This window comes from Malus sylvestris, chromosome 3 (assembly GCF_916048215.2).
Source record: "Malus sylvestris chromosome 3, drMalSylv7.2, whole genome shotgun sequence".
In the NCBI taxonomy this organism is placed as follows: Eukaryota; Viridiplantae; Streptophyta; class Magnoliopsida; order Rosales; family Rosaceae; genus Malus; species Malus sylvestris.
This window is the reverse complement of record NC_062262.1, coordinates 31384136-31394684: the sequence shown is the minus strand read 5'-3', so window position 1 is coordinate 31394684 and position 10549 is coordinate 31384136. Positions and strand designations below refer to the sequence as shown.

The window sequence follows — 10549 nt, the reverse complement described above, 5'->3', positions numbered from 1 at the left end:
GAACTCACAAAAAATGAGAGCTTGAACCTTTGTATTTGTGTAAACCCTTCACAATCAATGAGAACTTCTCTACTCCGTGGACGTAGCCAATCTGGGTGAACCACGTACATCTTGTGTTTGCTTCCCTATCCCTATTCATTTACATACTTATCTTCACTAGTGATCGAAGCAACCAAGCGAATGTCACAAACCTGACACTTTCTGTTATACCAATGCCTAAGGCTCCTCACTCCCTCTCCAAGCTCTCATTCACAGACCTCTCTCTCCCTCAAATAAATACACAATTAGTGTGGACGTAGCCCAAACCTTGGGGTGAACCACGATACATCTTATGTTATTTACATTTCATGCAGATTCACGGTCGGATTTACGTTGTTCCAAGACCTCCGATTTTGTGCATCAACATTTGGCGCCATCTGTGGGAATCGATACGAAAAGTTGTGTCGGTTCTTTTTCATTTTTTTACCTCCACCGTGAATCTGCAAAATCTGCAAAATCAACACTGCAAAATCTGCAGAAACCTAGAAACCTCTTTGGGCTTTTCCAAAAAATCCCCACAAACATAAAAACCCAATAAACAGATCCTACTTCAGTTCCATCTCTCCCTCTCTCTCTACTTTCTCTCTCATCTACATACCTGCAATGAATAAGCTTGTTAACAAAGTCTCATATCTAATCTAGACGACGCCCTCTCCTGGTCTTACCCACACAGACCCCCAACACAATGTTCGCAGCGGCGCCTGATTGCCTGAAAGCATTCGCCGTTTCTTCCTTTCGGTTTTTGTTTTCCGATTTTGTTTGTGAACAGAGCAGAAATTGATTTTCTGCAATTTCTGTTCGAGGCAGTGCTGCAACGCATTCTTGCGACAAGCTCGAATCGCCAGGATGCGAGATCAACAACTCACCGAGCGACGAAATCAAATCCAAGTCCCTCGAGGCGAGCATCTCAGTGTCGTCGTCAGTGATGGTATCGTAAATAAAGCAGTATCCTCTCTCGTGGGTCCTGGTCAGAATAATCTCGGCGAAGTCACTCTGTGACTTCACATCGAACAAAGACCCAAAGTAGAGCATATTCAGAAGCTCCTCGACGGCAGATTTTGGTTTTGCATTTTGTTGGGCAGGGATTAGCGGTGCTCTCTCTCTGCTGCTACTTATCTCTCTGCTGCCACCTATCTGTGAAACTGCGACCCTCTTCCCTTCCGCGATGTGACCCTCTTCCCTTCCGCCAGGCCGCGTTCCTCTTAGGAAGTTCAAGGGAAAGGTTCTTTTGGTTGTCAATGTTGCTTCAGGATATGTGGCGAAGAGAATCTGGAGCGCTGGAGCCTACGAGTGCGCGGCGGCTCAGCTGCAGTACGACGAGAAAACGCTTCCATTGTTTTTTGGTTCTTTGCTTCAGTTCGTTGTTAAGGAAACCGAAGCCCTCAAATCCAAGGTTGGTAGAAGGTCAGCTCACCAACATCGACTGCCCACGCTGCCCTTGGATGCCTCAGACCGTTAAAATGTCCGAGTTTGAGATTATCAGCCATGCTAGCCTCGACTCCGTTGAATCAAATATGCTGGGCTCAGATATCTTAGGAGTTGCTCAGAGAGGTGCTTCGTCGGAGCTTGATTTAAGAAACATTTCAAAGCTTATCCTTCCTCCTTTAGGTGCTTCGAATTACAACCAAACTCTTATCCAATCAAATGGACGGATTATCTCGCCTATGGATTCAAGATACAGGCGGTATTCACTTACATTGCACGAGAAACACTTATGAGTAAGGTAAGAAGATGCCCACTTTATAAGGGTATAGATGGGTCACTTTTTACAGGAGAACATGCAGGGAATAGAGTGGAAAACAAAAGCGAAAGTAAAGTAGAAAAGGAAAAGAGAAAAGAAGAAAAGGGGCAAAATTATAAGGCTCCTATTATTACGATTCTTTTTGTCTACCAGGTGAAGATACAGAGAGAGTGTGACGGAAAGCATAATGCAAAAGCAAGGAAAAAACACCCCACCAGAATGATGTGATTTATTTTCCTTACTTTAAAGTGATGTAATTTATTTTTCTGATCTTTCGAAGACATCTGTATAAACCCCATCAGAGGGTAAAAAAAAAAAAGTCAAAGCCCAAAATAAATGGGCTGGAATGTTATGTAAGGCGAAGGCCCATAAGCCCAAAATAGCACAAACCAGGTCATCAAAAGTACACCCAGTACTCCATAATTATTCGGCAATCCGTCGCTATTACCACCAACTAAGTGATCAAAAGTACGCCCAGTACTCCAAAAATTATTCGATAACTTGTCGCTATTACCACCAACCAGGTGATAAAATGTACAACCCGTACTCTAATATCATTTTGCAACTAGCCATTCATGCCACCAATCAGGTGATGAAATGTACAACATGTACTCTCCTTCATGCTACCAACCAAGTGATCAAAAGTAAGCCCAGTACTTCAAATTATACATGAGCATTACTCATGTCAATCATACATAAACATTCATGAGCATCACTCATATCAATGATACATAAACATTCATGAGCATCACCCATGTCAACATTCATGAGCATCACTCATGTCAACATCCATGAGCATCACTCATGTCAATCAAACATCCATGAGCATCACTCATGTCAATCAGCTTCAAAAGCTTCATTTACAGAGCTACATCTTTAAAAGCTTCATTTACAAAAGTTCTAGCTTCAAAAGCTTCATTTACGGAGCTCTAGCTTGGCAAAGCTTCACCTACAAAGCTTCAGTGCAGGGTATACAAATAATGCCTCCGAACAACCACCACTTCGGCCCATACATGGATTCAATTTGAAGTCTCCAGCCAACAGACTCTATTGACCGAAGACTTGGGGGACTACATTATGTACCATATATTGGGCTTCAACTAGGCCTCATGAAAAATACTTGGGGGACTTAGCCCATTATTTATGTACTGAGGAGCGAGCCCTTATTCTATAAAAGGGACTCCCTCACTTTCATTAGAGAGCACCAATTATTCATGTACTGAGGAACGAGCCCTTATTCTATAAAAATGACTCCCTCACCTTCATTAGAGAGCATCGCCGCCAGTTGAGCAACCGCCTCGCCGCCAGCATCAACTCTAGCCCATCACTTATGTATTGAGGAGTGAGCCCTTATTCTATAAAAGGGACTCCCTCACCTTCAACGCCACAAACCGAGCCAACCAAGGTAACATAAACCACAAGCAGAGCAACCTCGCAACATGTGCTACTTCTAGTTGAGCATCATTTCACTTTGAGCACCGCCTCATATTAAGTATCAGTTCAAGACGACATCTAGTTATTTCGGCCCACACATGGACTGAATTTCAAGTCTCCAACCAAAAGACTCTTTTGACTGAAGACTTGGGGGACTACTGTTTGTACCATACTTAGGGTCTCCGTATTTAGACCTCGTATAAATACTCGGGGGACTCAAATGTAATTATGTAATAAAAGAATGGGCAAATATGTAATAAGTGATGAGCCCTTATTCTATAAAAGGACTCATCACCCTTACAATTAGAAGAGTCCAACTCTTAGGCCTGAAGCATCTCCTATCTAGAGCAAAGCTCTCACACATTCTCCCTCACTTCTCAAAGAAATACAATACAATCAGTGTGGACGTAGCCCAAACCTTGGGGTGAACCACGATACATCTTATGTTATTTACATTTCATGCAGATTCACGGTCGGATTTACGTTGTTCCAAGACCTCCGATTTTATGCATCTACAGGGTTCATGCAAAGTTTGAATTAAAATACAAGAAATACCAAAGCTAGTACCAAAAGAAAAAAAAAACACTTCATTGTCCAAAGCTAGTACCTAACTCAAGTTTTGTCCTTCGAAGCTCCTGCAGAAAAACAAAGCTAGTACCCAACCAGACATAGATTACAAGCCTCATTCGAGCAAAAATCAAAGTGTGGCTGCCTGAAAACCAATTGCTTTCTGCAACTCCATGGACTTTTCTATCATAATCCATCAAAAGTCACTAGTGAATCATCCACGAAGGTGCAAAGGTCATTGAGAAGCATGTTGCACAGCTCAACCCAATCGGGTTTGGTTAATCGGGTTGGGTTGGGTTGAGTTGGGTTAGGAAAATGATCAACCCAACTCAACCCAATTAATGAACGGGTTGAAATTGGGTTGGGTTCGGGCGGGTCATACCTAAAAAAAATCCGCTTGTTAGGGTTTAAAGTCGGATTGGACATGGGCATGTTCAAGTGGGTCCAAACCAAGTTGCACCTCTGGTGATTTGAGCGTGAAAGTCAATTTCCAATTTTTAGTCTTAATTATGAATTGAATAGGAAAATGTGGATGGCAAGTTTTGTAAATAGTATATGTGATAGAGGCAATTAAATATGACATGGCGTTAAGATTTTAAAATAAGGACTTAAATTGGATGGAGAAAACCATGCAAGTTAAAATCTAAAAGTAATCTTATTTAGGTCCTAACATCTAAAAGCCCCATATATAAAAGGGTAGATGACTTACAACATAAACCATGCAGTCCCCAACCTTCACCACGTAGTCATTGCTCTACTTATTTCTCTTCTCTCTATTTCCTTCATTGCTCACGCACAAGTTCCAGCAAATCAAACTTTCAAGTTTGTCAACGAAGGACAATTTGGGCCTTTTATCACAGAATATGATGCAAGCTATTGTAGGCTTGCTCCCTTTGCCTTCCGCTTCCAACTTGCTTTTACAACAGCACCCCAAATGCCTTCATTCTTGCTTCTCGTATAGGTTTCAAACGTTCGGAGGCACTCTTCTGGCGGGTTTGGGAATCCAATCGGGGAAAAAGGTCGGTGAAAATGCCATCCTAACATTTGGTACTAACAGAAACCTTGTCTTGGCCCATGCCAATGGCAAAGTAGCGTGGCAAACCAACACCGCCAACAAAGGTGTGGTAGGCTTGAAGTTGTTTCCAAATGGAAACATGTGATGCTTTACAACTCAAATGGCAAGTTTATTTGGCAAAGCTTTGACTACCCAACAGACACTTTGTTGGTGGATCAATATATACATATAGCGGGTGTAAGCAAGCTTGTAAGTTGTGCATCTGAGAAAGAAACCAAAGATGAATCTTACAGCTTGGTGATCGAGCCCAAATGGTTGCCTTTGAACTATATGAGCAGCAATTCCCCAATGGGCACATTGAACCAAGTGACATTAAATAGTGTTTGAGGGTCTTATGACCTAACCCTAGCTAGAATATCTAGTGGCCAACTCATCATCAAGTAGTGGAACCCTCTATCTAGCTCAAGTTAAATACAACACCACATCAACGTTCCTTAGGCCCGGAATCGATGGCAATGTCGAGCTATACACTTACAATGACAAGGTGGATTTCAGTACATAGAAAATGTAGATTTCAGTGTATATAGGGTGACCTTCGCTCTTTTCGTCAAAGAAAATTAGGTATCGAAAACCGAGTTCCAGTTGCCCGAGCGATGTGGGACTTTTGGCCTTTGTGAGGACAACCAATATGTTGCATGCCCTTCTTCTATGAACTATTGGGTTAGAGCAAGAGTTATGCGCCTGAGAAGCTGACTTCATGTGATGCAAAGAGATTCCGCTATTATAAAGTTGAAAGGGGCGATCATTTTTTGAGCAAGTACACTAATGGAGTTGCTGTGAAAAGAAAATGATTGTGCTAAGAAGTGCACTTCAGACTGCAAATGTTTAGGCTTCTTTTTCAATCAGGATCCATCAAGCTATAATTTCGTGATGACCAAGTCTACTAAAGTAGAATCTTACTAGGATTATGACTCATCGACACACGCTTGGATATCCGTGATTTATCTCATCAAACCCCTTTTCCTGCCGAGACTTTATCCCTATCTAGTCTCAGCCTCTTTGACTTGGACTAAAATTCTAAACCTAGTCTCCTTAGGCGCTCAAGTCATTTCATCTTATAAGCCACAAATTTTGATTTTTGGAATAATTCGAAACATAAAACCCATTCTGATCTTTCAACAGTTCTAACCCACAAATTTTGATTTTTGGAATAATTTGAATCATAAAACCCATTATGATCTCTCAACAGTCCTAACCCAACCAAAATTCGATCGAACCATTATCACAATCTAATCCTTTCACAATTCCAATTCTATTATGACTTGGTCGAATCGCTTGCACTCTATTTTTGGTCTAAGAATTTCTCCTAGACTAAATATTCATTATTGGGTCAAGACTGACAACCTTCCCTTCTTGGTTATTTCTTCTCGGCCCACATACCAAATTTCAAGCCCAAACAATATCATAATTGCGACCACACTAATTAATAAAATAACAAATAGTTTCCCTGAGACTCTCTTCAACCCTAGGCTAAAAGCCAAATTACCCCATTTATTCCCACCCCTCTCCAAACCCAACATAATCTAAGCCAAATCATTGGGCCAAATGCCAAAGCAAGGCCAAATTCCCCCAAAGAATTAGCCCAGAAACGCGGGGACGCGCCCAAGCCCAGCCCACTCTCGGCCCAGTCACTCGCACCACTAGCCGCACACGAGCGTTAGCCTTCAGTGCCCGACAGGGTGGGACCTACTATCAGGGCTGCTGTCGGCCACAATTATGAGCCTAACGACTTTTTTGTTCATCAGACCGTTGGTTGATCCAATGGTCCAGATTCAATTTTTTTTTTTAAATGTTATTTTAAAACACATTGAATCCAACGGCTGAAATCGAATATAATTAAATCTAACAGTAAAAAAATGATCTATCAACCCAAATTTAAATCTAACAGCTAAAATAATTAAAAAAAATTATTTAACTCAAAATTCACCAAAAAACTATATAAGTACCTATGTATTTGTTCAAACATCCATACAAAACTCAATTTTCTCCTACAATTCTTCCAATTTATCTTTCTACCATTTCTTTCCATTTCCAAATTGTTCAACATTGCAAGAGAGCATATTAGAGGTTGTAATTAGACCTGTGAGGAAGATGTGGATTTATGCTTGGCATGGGTTTCTGTTAGCGAAGATGTGGAATGAGCACCACAGAAGTTGTGAGTTTTTTTCTTAATATTTTATTTGTCATATACATAATATTATTTTGCAACTAATTGTTTTTATGTATTTTTTGCATAGGGTGACAAAGCAATGGAAATTTACGAGACAAGAGTAACACCAAAAAATCAAGTTTTTAAGTTGCAACATGTTTGGGACGTCCTCAAGTATTGTCTGAGGTGGGGAACCGGTACGGGTCAACAATGGGGAAGATTATTTCAACGTGAAGCCACACCGACAAATGCCGGAGATGAAGGTGTCAATGAAGATGTCAATGAAATGACCTCAACTCCTTCTTTTGCAAGGCCCCGGGAAGAGATAAGCAAAAGGAAGCAAAGAGAAAAGGAAAGTCCCAAGATCATTTGAGTGGACACATTGCTACCGGAATTACAAAATTGGGCAAAACCCATAGCGCTTGCCACGAAGAATCGGCCCGAATGCGTTTGCAAATGAAGGAAGAAGGGGATAAGGAGCAAGAGAAGTTTGAAATAAATTTGATGATGGAGGACCCCAACAAATACACTCCAAAGAGGAAGAAGTACTTACGTGGTAAGCAAATGAAAATTTTGCAAAGGAATGCCAGAAGAAGTATATTTCAAGATGATAATTCATATGAAGGTTATATCCCAAGTCCACCATCACAAAATCAAGATGGTGGATATCATTATTAAGTTTATGTAGTTTATGAATTTTCGATTGTATTAAGTTTATATGGTTTATTAATTGTTGTTTGTATTAAGTTTATGTACTTTATTAATTGTCGTGTGTATTAATTATTGTTTCTATTAATCTAGATGCCTTCAATAATTATTGTATATATTATTCCATACTTTGATGTAGAGTAGATGCCTTCAATAATTCAACCTCCATTCAATAATTTATCCAACGTACTACACAAATTACTTTGCACAAGAAGACACTTAAATTTATTACTAGAAAATACGAACATAGTACACTTAAAATTATTACATAAATGCTCAACCAACATCATCAACGTTCACCTTCTCAGCGTCATACATGCTCAACCAAATCCTTGCGGAGTTTGTCATGACCTTGAGGAGCTTGAATTCTATTTAAATGTCTCATATACTCACTCAATGACCCTATCATATCGGGTCTCATATGTGGTTTCAGCGAGATACATCTCTTGTAATAGCTCTCGCATGTGTTGGTTGGTCATCATCCACATCTTCGTCTAAATCTTCTTCAATTTCGATGTACTCATCTTCCACAATCATGTTGTGCAAAATTATGCACGTCATCATGATTGAATGGACGTCTTAGGTATGCCAAAGTCGTGCAGGCCCTATAACAATGGCTCATCGAGCTTGTAGGATCCCAAATGTTCTTTCCACATCCTCCCTGTAATACTCTTACCTCTGCGAAAATAATTTCTTCTTTGCACTATCGGGATGAGAAATTTTTTTGACAAAGGTAAACCAACTATGATAAATACCATCAGTTAAGTTGTAACCTAACTCATACCTATTACCATTTACCTTGTACGGAAATTCTGGTGCCCATCCATTGACAACGTCATCGAACAAATGAGAAGACCAAAGAATGTTGATATCGTTGTTTGATATAAGAGTGCCGAAAAATGTATGCCAAATCTATATGTCGTAAGACGCCATAGCATCGAGCACGATGGATGGCTTGTTATGATGACCCTTGAATTAGCCAGCCCAAGCAGTAGGACAATTCTTCCATTCCCAATGCATACAATCGAGACTTCCTATCATGCCAGGGAAGCCTCTTTTGTCTGCCTTGCGTAGAAACCTCTTCAAGTCTTTACGATTTGGCTTGCAGAGATATGTGGCTCCATATATGGCTTGAATTGCCTGATAGAAGCGCTTCAGGTTCTCAATAGCGTACTCTCCGCAAGTTGGCAACACTCGTCAGTTAAGTTTGCAGAGAACCTATTAGCTAGCATCCGAAATGCAGAAGTGTGCTTCTGATGAGGTGACACTACTACAAAAGGGGATATTACTGTCAGAGTAAAAACGACAAGAAACACTACTTACTATCGAATTATTGGTAAAAATCCAACATTAAATTGTGCAATGTCGGATAGAGGAACCGACACCAATGCTACCATCATAAAAAGGGTATTGACGTCGCTTAGACCCTTTAATATGCCACCATGAAGCAAAGTAATATAAAATAAAAAGGAAAAAAGGCGTCGCTTAAAACTGACATAGGAATTGACGTCGCTTATAAGCGACATATAAAGGAACAAAGGCGTCGCTCCAAACCAACATTAAGTAACAAATAAACAATTAAAATATCATAGTTACTGTCGCTTTCAACTGACATCACTTGAGTTAAATAAATAAAATAGTCAAGCTGATGTCGGTCGTAACCGACATTACGTAACATCTCGATAAAAATAACATAGGTGCTGACGTCGCTTATAAGCGACACTAGATATACGATGAACGGATGTGATTAAAGAATCTCTAAGATTTTCCAATCACATTCGTTCATCGTATATCATATGGTCAGAAATCATTGTTAATTTTTTATTTAAATTTAAATATAAACAGTACATGACGAAAACTAGCTGCATGATATACGATGAAATGATGTGATTGAAGAATCTCTAAGATTCTCACAAAGAGGATCCTCATTAATAAATAATAACCTTTTTTATTAATTACTAATATTTAATTAATTTTTTTAACTCAGTTGGGGTGAGAGTGGGTCCCGCACCTACCACGTCATCATTTAACAGTGAAATTGACAAAAACTTTAACAAAGATCTGACATTGCAACGAATTCATAGAATGAGGTATGATATTGCAATGTTTAAAACATGATGTATGAGATTGTGGTATGACCCATAATTGAGGTGGATTTGTGTAATTTACCCTTAATTTATTGTACTTATTGCTCATTTGAGATATAATTATTCATTTATACTTTTTTGTGTTGAAATAAATAAGAAATACTTGAGAGAAATGAGTGATATAGATAAGCGGAGGAAGGATGGTGGGACTGATTTACCAAAACCAAAAACCAAAAACCGAAAACCTATAACTATTTTAATTAAGTTGCTTTCACTTGGAAGGTTTTCATTCATTCTTCTTTGTTTTTTCTCCTCCCTCCCATCACTCTTCTTCATTCCTCATTTCCTTTCACATGCTTTTCTTAAATCTCAGTAAAAACTAAAAGTGAAATAGTTATCAAACTTACTCTTAATTGTTAAATATATTTGCTTTTGTAATTGAAGTGATGCTGAGAATAATGTTTTTAAGCACATATAGCCTTACTGGCTGAACACATCTGGCATTGAAATGTTGAGTAGATATGACAGTTAAGGATCGAGTTTTCTCAATTTCTACAGAAATCTAACTAATTCTCTGTTATTACTTGGCATATGTCAAGGTAATCCTAAATCCAAAATTCTGTATAGGCTAATTAATAGCTGAAACCAAACATCTATACGGTACCTTAAAAATAGGACCGGTACCTTTTTAATTTGAAGGAGAATTTTGTGATGTAATAATATCCGCGTATAAAAGTCTGGTTTGACAA

The 10549-nt window shown here is 39.3% G+C and overlaps 1 pseudogene; it reads left to right on the top strand.

The window, feature by feature from the left end:
* Window positions 1-885: 885 nt before the first annotated feature.
* LOC126617169 (epidermis-specific secreted glycoprotein EP1-like) lies at window positions 886-5759 on the top strand (annotated as a pseudogene).
* The last annotated feature ends 4790 nt before the right edge of the window (window positions 5760-10549 follow it).